Below are 15631 nucleotides of genomic sequence, written 5' to 3'. Positions count from 1 at the left end.
CTTCAGACAGTTGTCCAAGGGAGAAATGAACCTACGAGTAGCTAATAGAGCGAGAGTTGCTGCGTTAGCTGTAGGAACCTATTCAATAAATTTGCCTAGTGGACTTGTTTTGAATTTAGAAAGCTGTTATTTTGTTCCTAGTTTCTCAAAGAATATCATTTCAGTGTCAAGTTTAGACACCAAGGGATTTGTATTTCAATTCAAGGACAAGTTATGTTCCTTTTATTTGAATAATATATTCTATGGGAATGGTTCATTGAATAATGGTCTTTATGTTCTTAACTTAGATGAGCCGATCTATTGTATTGAAAGTAAGAAACAAAAATTACATGACTCAAACTTAACATATCTCTGGCACTGTAGACTTGGTCATATAACCCAGAAGCGCATAGCTAGATTACTTAGTAATGGGTATTTGGACTCTTTTGAATTAGAGCCCATAGATACATGTGAAGCGTGTTTACAAGGAAAAATGATCAAGAAGCCATTCACCAAGATAGGTGAACGGGCAAAGGAACCACTAGAACTCATACATAGTGATGTTTGTGGACCATTGCAAGTTCAGGCTAGAGGAGCGTATACCTACTTCGTGACTTTTACTGACGATTTAAGTAGATATGGATATGTCTACTTAATGAGACACAAGTCTGAAACTCTAGACAAGTTTAAGGAGTTCAAGAATGAGGTAGAAAATCAACTTGGTAAGAAGATTAAGGCCCTTCGGAGTGATCGAGGTGGTGAGTATCTAAGCCAAGAGTTCATTGATTACCTAAAAGAGTGTGGGATAATTTCCCAACTTACACCTCCTAGGACGCCAGAGTGGAATGGTGTTTCGGAAAGGAGAAATCGCACACTCATGGATATGGTTAGATCAATGATGAGTCATGCAAGTCTTCCAATGTCATTTTGGGGCTATGCCTTAGAAACAGTAGCATACACACTTAACCGAGTTCCAACCAAGACAGTAGATAAGACTCCTTATGAGTTATGGTTTGGAAAGAAACCAAATTTGTCTTATCTAAAGATATGGGGTTGTGATGCTTATGTGAAGAATGAAAATTCTAATAAGCTTGCAGTAAGATCCATAAAATGTATGTTTGTAGGTTATCCCAAAGCTACAATGGGATATTATTTTTATCTCCCAAGTGAGCACAAAGTTATTGTTGCTCAATATGCTACTTTCTTGGAAAAGGAATTTATTTCTAACGAAAATAGTGGGAGTAAAGTAAGTCTTGAAGAAATTATAGACTCTACAAACAGGTTGGAAGATTTACAGTTGGACAATGAGACAGTGCCACAAGCACAAGTGTCTCCTTCATCCGGGATTGCTCAAGAAATGCGAGATCAACATAAGTCTACAAGAATACACCGAGAGCCAAACAGATATAGTTGGCTGGTAACTCAAGATGAGGAAGTGCTACTCATCGAATATAATGAACCGTCGACTTACGAGGAAGCAGTTGCTTCAAATGATTCTGAGAAATGGCTGGAAGCCATGAAATCTGAAATGGACTCCATGTACACTAAACAAGTTTGGGAGTTGGTTGATGTGCTAGTTGGGGTAAAACCCATAGGATGCAAATGGATCTCTTCAAGAAAAAGATTGACAGGGATGAGAACATCAGTACCTATAAAGCTAGGCTTGTGACAAAGGGTTTCAATCAACGTCATGGAATTGACTATGATGAAACATTTTCGCCCGTTGCAATGCTTAAGTCCATTAGAATTTTGCTAGCTATAGCGCCTTACAAGGACTACGAGATTTGGCAAATGGATGTTAAAACTGCTTTCCTAAATGGAAGGTTACAGGAGGAAGTATATATGGTATAACCTCCGGTTTTATAAAATCTGAGAATGCCAATAAATTATGTAGGCTCAAGAAGTCCATTTATGAACTAAAGCAAGTATCTCGGAGTTGGAATCTACGATTTGACGAAGTCATTAAAGATTTTTCTTTTGTCAAAAATCCAGAAGAACCTTGCGTTTACAAGAAGGTTAGTGGGAGCAAGATTACATTCCTAGTATTGTATGTTGATGATATACTTCTTATAGGCAATGACATCCCTAGCCTAGAATCTACCAAGACTTGGTTGGGAGAGTGTTTCTCAATGAAAGATCTTGGAGATGCAACCTATGTCTTAGGTATTAGAATATACCGAGATAGACAAAGCAGGTTACTAGGGTTGAGTCAAGGTGTATACATTAATAAAATGTTGAATAGATTCAGTATGCAGGACTCCAAAAGAGGATATTTACCAGTGTCACATGGTGTGCATCTTTCCAAGGCTATGTGTCCAGGAACATAAGAGGAAAGAAGTAGAATGGACAAGATACCTTATGCTTCGGCTATAGGGTCCATAATGTATGCTATGATATGCACTCGACCAGATGTCTCGTATGCATTAAGCATGACGAGTATATATCAGTCAGATCTTGGAGAGGGTCATTGGATTGCGGTAAAGACTATCCTCAAGTATCTTAGAAGAATAAAGAACATGTTCTTAGTTTTTAGAGGAGACGAGGAATTAGTCGTCAGAGGATATATTGATGCAAGTTTTCAAACAGATCGGGATGATCTGAAGTCGCAACAAGGATATGTGTTTTATCTGAATGATGCAGCTGTTTGCTGGAGGAGTTCCAAGCAGGAGACAGTTGCAGATTCAACAGCTGAGTCCGAGTACATAGCATCTTCAGAGGCAGCAAAGGAAGCTGTGTGGATCAAGAACTTCATAGCGGAGCTTGAAGTGGTTCCTAACATTGTTGATCCAGTTGTGTTATACTGTGACAATAATGCGGCCATAGCGCAGGCAAAGGAGCCAAGGTCTCACCAACGATCCAAGCATGTACTAAGGAAGTATCATCTCCTTAGAGAGATTGTTCAGAGGGGTGATGTGTTGGTTAGCAGAGTAGATACCAGCGAGAATATCGCAAACCCACTCACAAAGGCCTTACCTCTACAGAAACATGAGACCCATATGAGGAGCCTAGGACTGAGAGTCCGTAGTGTTTGGCAATAGTGCAAGTGGGAGATTGTTAGTGTGTGCACTTATGTGACAAGACACTCCTTATGTATTTTATGGATAATTATTTAATAAAGGCAAGAATTTATTATTAATTATTTACTTTTCTGTACGTATATGATTAATGATAAAGTCTCACAGATTAATGAGTATATTAATCTGAAAATAGTCCTTGATCGGATAGATATATAGAGGGGACATGGATATCTAGATCAACGCTGAGTATGACTAGGTCAAGATAGACCAGAAGGATGGATATCCAAGTTGTACATGGGGGTGCCTTGAGTTTAGAGGTAAACTGGACACGGCCCGCTCAAGAGGAGACTACATATTAAGCATCATTGGTTATTCCTCTTATGAACGAGTGTAACTGATCTTTTGACTTGAGACCTTCATTTATTCTATGCATGGAGTTATGTGCTTTGACACCGTTAAAAGCAGTCTTTAATCGGATTGTGATTAATACGGTAGTTGGGTGTATGACAAAACGTAGAGAGAATAGTGTTGAGTCAATAGAGGATTCATCGCTCTCTTGGATTAGGAGTTAACATCCTGGCCGCTTGATAGAGATATTAGTGACTCAAAATCCATGGCCATGGGAAGAATGATTTATCATTCAAGAGGATTCTATTATATCTTGAAAATCAAGTAAAACAATTAATTTGGTAATGATGCATAATGTATCGAATTAATTGGGATGTAGGCTTTAGATGAAGAGATTGAATTACACAGTAATCGGTTCATAGTGGTTTACAGTTCATGACTGATATTAATTTTATCGCGTCGGGTGGCTAAAAACTGTTGCTATACGGTTACCTTAGTCTATGTATGGATTTACACTGCTTTCGTGTATAAAATCTAGAGGGTCGCACGCATAACACGTAGACATGAACAATGGTATCGGAAGCTAGTCGAGATCAAGATCAAATATGGATTTATTTGATACAAAGTGTTGGTGCAACATCCCTTAGGTCAAGGTTGACCTGGTTGACCAAGCTTGAGTCTTGGTTTGGGTTTCGATGTTTGACAATGCAAGGTTGATTGAAGAAGAGTCAAGTAGGTCAAGGATGACCGGATACTTGACTGGGAAGTCCTAGTGAGTGAAGCTAGGCAGGAGGAAAATCCTGGTGAGTGAAGCCAGGTGAAAGACCTAGTGAGTGAAGCTAGGCAATTGGGAAGTCCTAGTGAGTGAAGCTAGGCAAGAGGAAAATCCTGGTGAGTGAAGCCAGGTGAAAGACCTAGTGAGTGAAGCTAGGCAATTGGGAAAGTCCTGGTGAGTGAAGCCAGGCAAGAGAAATCCAAATGGGTCAAGGTTGACCAGACATTTGGTGAGAGTCCAAATAGGTCAAAGGGATTGATCGGATACTTGGCACGAGAAAGAAAAGTCCAAGTAGGTCAGAGGGACTGACCGGATACTTGGCAAGAAGAGAAAAGTCCAAGTGGGTCAAAGGGATTGACCAGACACTTGGTGAGAGAGTCCTAGCTGGTCAAGGGTGACCGGATGCTAGGTCTTATGTACCAACAAGTCATGGTTGACTAGATGTTGGTTTAGGGGGCTTTAGACTTGGTTTTGGACAAAAACCAAGGTTTGGATTGATCCGTGGATTGATCCAGCAGGTTTGGATTGATCCGTGGATTGATCCAGCAGGTTTGGATTGATCCGTGGATCGATCCAGCAGATCTGGATCGATCCGTGGATCGATCCAGAAGATCTGGATCGATCCGCCGATCGATCCGGTGAGTCCCCGCGAACAGAACCCCTCTGGATCGATCCAGAGGTCCCAATCGATCAGTGGATCGATTGGGACGTTGCTGCTTCGCGCGATAAGCGCTGGATCGATCCAGGCATTTTTCCAGAGCACAGAGGCGCTCTGGATCGATCCGTGGATCGATCCAAAGCCTCCCCGATCGATTGGGAGCAATCCAATCGATTGGGATTCGACCGTTGGCGTCGTTTATAGCTGTTGGTGTGCGATTCCTTCAGTAGATCTTCACTGATTCATTTCAGATCTTCACCAGCTCCTCCACAACTCTTCTCAAGCTCGAGATCGCCAGTTCTTGAAGGTTCTTGGAGGCTCTTCCAAGTCAAGAGGCGGATCAAAGCAAGAAGAAGAAACTAGGGTTAGGGTTTGTGCACTCATTGTAAGCTTGTAAGCTTGTATTTCTTTACTACCCTTTCTTCTTCTTGTATTGAGTCTTGTAGGGCTTCTCCGCCCTTGGTAGTTACCATAAAGGAGAGTTTCATTAGTGGAGGGTGTGTGCGTTGTGTGGATCCTTGGATTAGTCACCTCTCTTGTGAGGTGGATACCAAGTAAACCAACCGTGTTAGCGTTGTGTGATTTGTTTCTTGTACTTCCGCTGCGCATCTTAGAAGAAACAAGCAACGCCGAGCAACGAGCGAGGGACGAGCTATTCCCCCCCCCCCCCCCCCCCCCTCTAGCTACTTTTGGTCCCAACACAAAGAAGAGAGAATTCAAATAGCCATAATCATGATGATTAATGAAGAATTCGAAGAGTCATCATAATGATAATTAATGAAGAATTTGAAGAGTTATCATAATGAAGGTTATAAATGAAGAATTTATGGAGCCTATAACTCTTCATCTTCTTAATTAATGAAGATCATAAATGATGAATTTATTGAGAACTTAACTCTTAGTATTTGTTGGAGGCTATAAGTAGTCATCCTCGGAAAGATGCAAAGAAGAATTATTCTCTCCGAGTTTTCCTCATCAACTTCTTCTTTGTTCGAAAGAGATTGTAGTGCTTCCAAGGTTTTGTCGATCAAGAGGCTAGCACCTAACGGATCGTGTCAAGTTCGTGATCTAGTGCGCGTGGATATCGCTAGAGGAGTCACACGTGGGGCTCTTATCTATCTTATTTGTCCGTGATATTATTCACACCTATCGAGGACTCGAGGTATGTTTTTATATAATTTTGTGTAAAATTATATGTACCACGAAAGATCCATAATTCATTATATGTCTTCCGTTGCGCTCCGAACCCAACAGTTAGGACTAGTCACTCGGTAGACTTCTCACCTATCTAACCTCTAGTTAGGACTTTCCATTACTTAACATCCAGTTAGAATTTTCCAAGTCAAGTATCCGGTGCTCCCTTTGAAGATACTAAAGCATGAAAATAAAGAATACTGAAATTATTAAACTATTAAAACTTACAGATCTCCCAAAGTGACGCGATCTCTTGAAAATGAAGAACAAATTTCGTGTTTGCTCATTGTCAGGAGAGCAATCACAGAATCAGAAAGTCCTTCACAAATCTACAAATTAAATCCCTCCTCTTGATTTGATGTTCTTCTTGTCTCTTTGCCTCTTTTTTGATTCTCAATCTTTGATCTCATAGGATAAATGACTTGGATGCTTATATAATAGGAATCCACTAAGGGTAGTATGATAATATGTCTCAATTAAATATAGGCAATGTGTGTATCATGGGCAACCCCCACGTTTTCACGTTTTCATTACCAACGTCTTTCACTCATCCAAGTCAAATCACCAATGCTAATTAGTCACAAAGACTAAATAGAATTAAGTCACAAAGACTACACAAGAATTAAGTCACAAAAGCAAGTCACAAAGACTATACAATAATCAAGTCACAAAGACTATACAAGAGTCAAGTCACATAGAATATACAAGAACATCCATTTCATACATTAGGGAAAATGATTTGTGTGACAACAAGCATACCGAGCCATTGATGCTAAGAAACTTGTTACACTTTACATAGTCACTCTTTTAGCGATCAATGCTAATAAAGTTATTACACTTTACTTAGCCGCTCTTCCAAATAAATCAGAGACATCCATATCTTATCTTTACCCCAAATTAAATTATTTACATCAGGTTGAACATCTTTAATCTCTCATAATAACAATTATGTCTAGAGCATGCTCTATATCTCCAATTAATACAATTATTCACAATCATATTTCATGTACTCAAGAAAAATATAATTGGTCAACAATGCTCAATAATCTTTAACTGCTTCAGGAACCATCTCAACTAGACAGCTTCTTATACAGCCATTGTACAAGTCACATACTCAGCTTTCATTATTGACAATGATACATAAGTCTATTTTTTGTTGCTCCATGAGATGACTCCACTATTTAGCAAGAAGGTATAGCCATATGTGAATTTTTTATCATCAAAGTGTCTTGCCCAATTTGCATCAATGTAGCCCTTCAAGCTCATCTCAAATCCTTGAAAATAGAGACAATAATCTGTTGTCCCTTTGACATATCTGAATATTCTCTTCACCACTTTCTAGTATCTCGATCCTTAGTTGGACTGGAAATAGCTAACTAAGCAAACAACATAGCTTATATCAGGACGAGTACACAACATAGTGTACATCAAACTACTAATGGTACTGGCATATGATTTTTTTCTTCATTTCGGCTATCTCTTCAGGAGTCTTGTGATACATACTTTTGCTCAGAACAGTACCTCTTACTACAGGTGTATGTTCAATGTTGCAATATGACATATTGAAGTATTGTAGCATCTTAGTGATATAAGACTCTTGAGACAAACTCAAAAGTCTTCAATAGATCTCTAATGATCTTAACTCCTAAGATGTACTCAGTTTCTCACATATTTATCATGTCAAATTATGATGAAAGTCATAATTTGACTTCTATCATATGCTTTATGTCATTTGCAACTATTAGCATATCATCAACATATAATGATAAGATGGCCAACTTTCCTTTCTCATTTCTTAGGTAAATACAATAATCCTCATTGATCATTTTGAAATCATAAGATAAAATGACTTCATTAGATCTTATGTTCAATTATCTTTATGCTTGTTTTAGTCCATATATAGACTTTTTAAATCTACATACTTTATCCTCTTGGCTTTCAACAATATATACTTCTAGCTATTCCATTTAGATTTCCTTGTCAAGATTACCATTAAGGAAAATTATTTTTACATCCATTAATGTAATTCCAGATTATAATGTGCTACTATAGCTAAGATGACATAAATTGATATAAATTTCACAACAGAGGAAAATGTCTCTTCAAAATCAATACCCTCAATTTGGGTATATCTTTTTCCAATCAGTTGAGCTTTGTATCAATTAATCAATCCATCTTCTTTCTCTTAATTTTGATAATCCATTTATTCCCAACATCCCTTTGACCTGAAGGAAGATCGACTAAATCTCAAACTTGATTCTTTCTCATAGACTCCATTTCCTCATCTATTGTAATTTTTTATTTTTTTTTTCTAATTGAGTATCTCAATGCTTCCTCAACTGTTTGAGGTTCCTCACCGTCAACTGAGAGAATCATTAATGCCTCATTCTCAATATTAAACCTTCTTCGAGGAATAATCTTACGACTACTTCTTTATAGGTCGAGCTATTGAGAAATCATCTTATTAATCGATAAATCATTTCCACTGGATTGATTGGACTTAGGCATCTCTTGTGACACCTGATTTGTTGACAAAGGAACATTATCCTTCTCCTCTATTGCAAATAAAGGAATTATCTTATCAACTTCAACTCTTATTGGGAACTCAGTTTCCAGAAAAATAGTATCTCTTGACTTTATTTCAAAGATGGTTCTATTTTTTTGCTCACCAATGAAAACATAACCCTTAGAAATATCATAATATCTTATAAAGATGTACTTTTGATCTCTGGGTCTTAATTTTTATATTTATGAGTCTTATCATGAACGTAGGTAGCTGACCCCCAAGGTCTCAGATTAATTATATCTGATTTTTTGTTTATCCAATGTTCATATGGAGTAGATGGAACAAATTTAAAAGGTACTCAGTCATGTATATAAGTTGTAGCTGATAATGCATCTCCCCATTAGGAAATTGGCAAATTAGCTTAAGCCAGTATAGACCTAACCGTATTTAGAAGAGTTCAATTTTTTCTTTTAGCAACCCTATTTTGCTGTGGAGTTCCAGGGATAGTTAGCTCTCTAATAATCCCTTTATCATTACACATTATCTTGAACTGAACCAACAAATATTCACCCCCATAGTCAGTGTGTAGGGTATTAATCTTACGTTTCAATTGATTCTCAACTTTGTTATAATAACGTTTGAAACTATAGAATCCTTCAAATTTATGATAAATCAAATATATATAATTGAACGTGTAAAGTAATTAATAAATGTAATAAAATAGAAACCTCAATGTCTAAGCTTCACATTCATCATATAACAAATATCTGAATGAATTAATTATAATGGTGATTCAGCTCTAATATATTGGTGCGGGAAGCATCCGACGATCGAACTTGTGTTTTGATTATGTCAAAGGGTTCAAAGTTAAGTTGTCCCTTGATCTAAGATGTTTGAACAAGATTATAGAAAAGTCCTAAGTGTACTTAGGCAGTACAAAATCCCTAGCTACGGTTAGGCAGGTGGAAAGCCTTATGGGGTGGTAACCCTAGGTGAAGAAAAGTTCTAGCTGCGGTTAGGCAAAGGAAACCCCCTAGGGGGTGGTAACCTAGATCCTAGGGGGTGGTAACCCTAGGCGGAAAGCCTTGGTGGGTCGAGGTCTTCGGGAAAAGTCCTAGAGTCGGAAACTCTAGATGAAAATCCTAGTGTCGTGGATCGGGTGGAAAGTCTGAGCGGGTCATGGAGCGAACGTCCAGCGGAAAGACTTGAAGACTCGGGCGTTGAGCAAAAGCCTAGTCGATCTAGAGGAACGAACTGGCAACATGTATACTGTCCAAAGTGGAGTAGGTGAGGATGCATTCCCCGGTGAGGGAACAGTAGGCATTGATTCGACCTAGGGTTTCCGGACGAAAATCCGAAGTCAAAATCGGACAGTCTGGTGACTGTCAGACATTTATATTTATGTTATTATTATGTGCTAACTTTGTGTTGCAGGGTATGCTTGGTATTTTGGGACTAACATATCTTGCAGGGACAAAAGAGTACGTTTTGCCTCAGATGAACAGTACCCGAGGCACCCTCCATGGAGCTTGGAGGCACCTCGGGTGCAAGGGCTGAGGAGTTTATGCAGTGGAGCTGGAGGCGCCTTAGACGGTCTTGGAGGCGCCCTCAAGGGCATTGGAGGCACCCTGAAGAGGATAAGCTACGGGGGGTGTGGATCTTATCCACGCTATGGATCCCGGCCTTCGGAGGTGCCCTCAAGGGCCTTGTAGGCGCCCTCAACGGCTTATATCAGCCAGCCTTGACTAGCATCTTGGGACAACACTTTCTAAGAAATCTTTCTTCAGCGCACTACTAACAAGACGATCCGCTGAACCACAACAAGACATCGACGACCAGAAGCTTCAGTTTTACGTTTCGCTTGTGTCGAACTAATTTTCAGTACAGATTAATTGTAATATTCATTTGTAACCTTTTGTAAGATTATAGTTGTTGTCCAAAGTAAACGCTCAACGAGCGTGACCCTTAGAGTAGGAGTCGCCCCAGGCTCCGAACAAAGTAAATCTTGGTGTTTGGTTGTTTGTTCTTATTTCCGTTGCATTTACTCGTTAGTTTTCCGAGACGAAAAGTGAAAGCCACGAGCGCTATTCACCCCCCCCTCTAGCGCTTTTCGATCCAACAATTGGTATCAGAGTGGAGTCGCTTCGATTTGGTGCAACCACCAATCAAGCAATTTTTTGTAGTGATTTTCAGTTTTTCGGAGTCGATTAGAATCGGTATTATTGCCGCCTTCTTATCTAATTTTTTCGTAATCGAATTTTTTCTCGAAGTTGGTGCAACACCACTCGAGTTCGCGTGTTTATTTTTTTTTAACCCGCACTACTAAATCCAAGACCTAGTCTTGGAATCTTTGCTGTTTATTTTTCTGTGTGCGAGATTCATTTCTCAAATGACCCATCAAGAAGGCAACAGCACAACCCACCCTCCGCTCTTTATCGGTGAGGACTTCGGCTACTGGAAGGGCCGAATGGAGTCGTACGCTCAAACTCATTTCGAGGTGTGGATGATCGTCAAAATCGGCCTTGAACTCCCAATTGACGACACCGACAAACTAATATTGTGCGAGAACTGGGATGCAACTCTGATAAAGAAGATAGAAGCAAACGCCAAAGCAACCTATACACTTCAGCGACCCCTTCTCAAGTGCAAATGAGTTGTGGCAAAAACTGATCGAGCTACACGATGGTACATTAGAAATGAAGGTAAGTAAGAGGGATCTCATTTTTAACAAATTATATAATATAAAGTTGTAGGAGGGTGAAACGGCAAGCCAATTGCATGCACGCATCCAAGACCTCCTCAACGATCTCCACGCAATCGGACAAAAGGTGGAAAATAGAGACATAATCAGGTATTCACTCAATGCTTTTCCAAGGAATACCTTGTGGCCATCCATGGTAGATGCTTACAAGGTATCCAAAGATCTCTCTTCAATCAAATTAGATGAATTATTTTCAGAATTCTAATTGCACAAACAGATTAATACACGTCCGACCAAGAAGGGTATTGCCTTAATTACAGTTACAAGCAGAACCCGGGAACCTAAAACAAAGTGCAAAACCCAATCCAAGTCCAAAGAGGAATCAGATTCAGAAGACGACGATGAGATTACTGCCGAGCTCATAAAGCTTGTACGAAAGATGTACAAAAAGAAAAAGGTGACTCAAACAAACACGAAGGTCAAGACTGGAGTTACATGTTACGGCTGCAACCAAAAGGGACACTACAAGCCGGATTGTCCAAACCAGAAGCAATGAAGAAGGAAGGTGTTGAAGGCAACTTGGTCCGAGTCATCAGATGAATCCGAGTCCGACGAAGAAGAACAAGCAAGCTTCCTCGCTCTACCAGTACAAGCACATGTTGCCGAAATCGAGTCCGATTCAGAAACTGAGAGCGAATCAGAAACCGAGTCCGAGCGAAGCCACGGATCTATATCCGTTTCCGAATGGCCTAACCCCACTGTAAGTTCTCTATTCGTCGGGACTCAATCAGGCAATTTACAAAACTTAGTTCCTTATTTGTTAAAGAAATTGGCTAAATCCAACGTCCGAGTCAAGTCACTCCAAAAGGAGGTAACCACCCTTAAGGAAGTGACTTACTCGAGTCCTTTGACTGAGCCAATTCAAATTGGAAGCTCAACTCAAGTTCAACAACTTGAGGAAGAAAATTCTAAATTGAAAACTCAAGTTAAAGAACTTAAAGACACATTGGAACGGTTCACGTTGGGTTCCAAGAATCTTAATCTGATTCTTGGAAAACAAAGAGTCGTTTACAATAAATCCGGACTTGGGTTTAAGCGTAAACAAAAATTTAAATCATATCTGTCAATTATAAATAGATCAAATAGAAACATAATCCAAGCATGGGTCCCCAAGTCGAACTTGGTTAATCAAGATGGACTTGGACTATATTGGGTCCTCAAGGATCAAATCCACTACCTTGATAGACCCTATCAAGGCTATTATCCAGGGGAAGCCAAAAAAAAGACTATTTTTATCAATAGATAGATTTGTTTGATGCTTGCTTTACTGTTTACATGATACTTGTTTAGATTAGGCTAGTTAAGGACCTAACCATGATTTACACTTGACTAGTTAGACCTATGAGTTAAAATAAGGAAATTAAATATTCAATGTTTTTGAAAGACTTTGTCTAGAAGTGGTGGATGATCTCATATCCAAGAAGGTCTAGTGCCTCGACATAGCCTGGAAGCCAACCGTTGAAATAAATATTTAATTAACTTGTTTTAAAACCTGAGTCTAACCCAAATGTAAATCAATCCTTAAATGAAATTTAATTGAAGATTAAAGTTAACCATCTCACAAAATTATTAAGGTTCTCTGATTGATAATTTAGAAAAGGGTGAGATAGACCTAAGTTTAAAGGGTGAGTTGGACCACTCATATTTACGGTCGGATCGTGGCTGCGATCCGGTCGCAATTGGTTGCGATCCCTTCCTGGGTTCACTGTCCCCACCAGGTTATAGTTTAGTTCGGAGCGGACGACCAGAGGCCGCCTGGAGGCCACCGGTGGTGGATAAATGATCAGATTACTGGGCGCCGAGTGAGGGTGTCCTTCGGGCGGCCTCCGACCGTCCGCTCTGAACCAAACTATAACCTAATGGGGGCGATGAACCCAAGAAGGGATCGCAACCAATTGTGGCCAGATCGCGACCACGGTCCAGCCGGAAATACGAGTGATCCATCCCCTGGACCACAAAAAAGTGGTCCAGGAGATTTGCTCTCCCTCATCCGTTGGCCGCCTACGTTCATGCACCCACGACCTAGCCAATGATGTTTCTTCCGCTCTATGCAGCAACGAGGTTGACCACCAACCGCTGGACCTTCTGCACCATTTCTAGCTCTGGCCGACCACGGACACCGATGGCCAGTCTGTCAATTTGGTCGCCGATATTTACGATCATTTCTACATGATAAACACGTGGTCGGCAGTAGCCACAAGTCATTTCTGGCGTTGGACGCCGGTTGCTGGTGGCAACACAATGTTGCGCGTGATTCGGTCGCTACTTCACACGACGATCATTCGCGATAAGTATTCTGGCTCGAGAGGAAAACACTGACACTGAATCGTGATTTCCAAGCGATGTGTTAATGCAATCGTGACAAATATCATGCATTTAGAATCTAAGTCTCTCATATACCAATGTAGATACTAAAGCATGGAAGTAAAGAATGCCAAAATTCTTAAATTGTAAAAATTTATAGTGATCTCCCGAAGTGAAGCGATGTCTTGAAGACTAAAAACAAAATTTCGTTCTTGCTCGTTGTTAGAAGAGCGATAACAAAATCGAAAAACTCTTCACAAATCTATGAACCAAATCCTTCCTTTTCCTTGGACGTTCTTCTTGTCTCTCTGCCTCTTTTTTAATTTTATCCGGTAGGATAAATAACTTAGATGCTTATATAATAAGAATCCACTAAGGGTAATATGGTAATTTGCCCCAATTAAATGTTTGCAATGTGTGCATCATGGGCAACCACGTTTGTACGTTTCCATATATTACCAACGCTCTTGATCTACTTGACTTCTCTCTCACATGTTATCACACAACGAACTTTAAACTTGAGTCAATCAAACTTAATCAACTTGATCAACCTTATTAAATCTTAATTCTGAGTATGATTGAGCTAATAATTATTATACATTTCACATTTTTTTAATTTTAATCCTTCATATCATAATATTAATATGTAAAATAAAACTCAAGAAGTCTTTAAAAAAAAAATACAACCAAAAGATTGACACAAGAATAAAAAGAAATAACTAAGAATTAAAAAAAATAGGAATGAGAGAAAATAATTGTATTAAAGTTTTAAAAAATATATATTGTTAAAAAAGACAAAAGAAGTAACAAAAATAAAACTAGAGAAGAACTTATGACGCATCACCATAAAATAAAGTAAAATAGAAAAAAAAATATTAAATTAAAATCCAAAAATTTAGAAATGTGTATTAAAAATCCATTGCCCGATTCCTTTCTGGCTCGTCAATTTCTTTAGGAATAAAATTATTAGAAAATAGACATGTCTTTTTTTTTTTTAATAATTTAACTATTTAAGTCTGATTAATTTTAGAAATAATTGATTCGATCTTATAAAAAAATTTTATCAGTATTGAGATAAATTTAAAAGGCCAGTGACCGTTCATACAACGACCTAACGATCTTAGTGACGATCTTAGTGGTTCAAACTTCAAACAGAGGAAATGAACTTTTTGCGCTCTCTAGATTTTGAATTTATAGATAAAAAATTTCAAAGTCTATTTACCATTGCATCGTCCGACATTACATGTGAAGTATTTTAGAAAATTATAGTGGCATTCACTCCTGCTCAATAATTGGGCTACTGGCATGGCTCAGGTACGTCATTATAATTTTAAAGTTTGACACCGACTTTCAAAATATTCTACGTCCCAACTACCCATAATTATTATTAGACATCGAAATTCAATGTATCTACTTACAACCTTTTTAAGGTTTGACATCGACTTTTAAAGGTTTTGACCTCTCAACCACCCATAATATAATTATTATGACGCAATCGATCTGTCAAGATTAATCATGTTTGAGTTGACTTCAATTTAAATTTTATTATTTACTCAATATATTAATTGATAAATGAGATGTGATTCATCGGATATTTAATGATGGAGAAATTTAAATGGATCAAAATTGGTTGGACGCTCGGTGATAAAAAATCCAATAAAATATTGACATGAGACCAGAAGTTCCGATGATAAGATTGATCATATGCTAGATGATCTTATCTGGAATCAGGGAGGATGACACGTTAGACAGGTGACATTGATGTTGATCGCGAGTAGACTTTGGATGGGAGGAACTTGGTGCTAGTTGCGAGTGAATCTCGTATCAAGGAGAAGAACTAGAAGCAAAAAAAATGTCAGTTACCGGACTAGGAAGGGGTCTCTATCGCAGGCACTCTGACACTCAAGTCTGACAAGCGATGGAGAAGGTCAAAAATAGTAACAATGAATAATAAACTTTGATAGTGAAGTCTTGCGTATTAGCGCCTATAGATCGAAATCTCCTTATATAGTATTACTTTTCCTTTCTGTATGAATCTCGATGCATTATTAAAATAGGGCTAACCATTATGACACTATGACATCTTTCC

The sequence above is a fragment of the Zingiber officinale genome, chromosome 9A, assembly GCF_018446385.1.
Source record: "Zingiber officinale cultivar Zhangliang chromosome 9A, Zo_v1.1, whole genome shotgun sequence".
In the NCBI taxonomy this organism is placed as follows: Eukaryota; Viridiplantae; Streptophyta; class Magnoliopsida; order Zingiberales; family Zingiberaceae; genus Zingiber; species Zingiber officinale.
Note: the sequence above shows the minus strand (reverse complement) of the source record.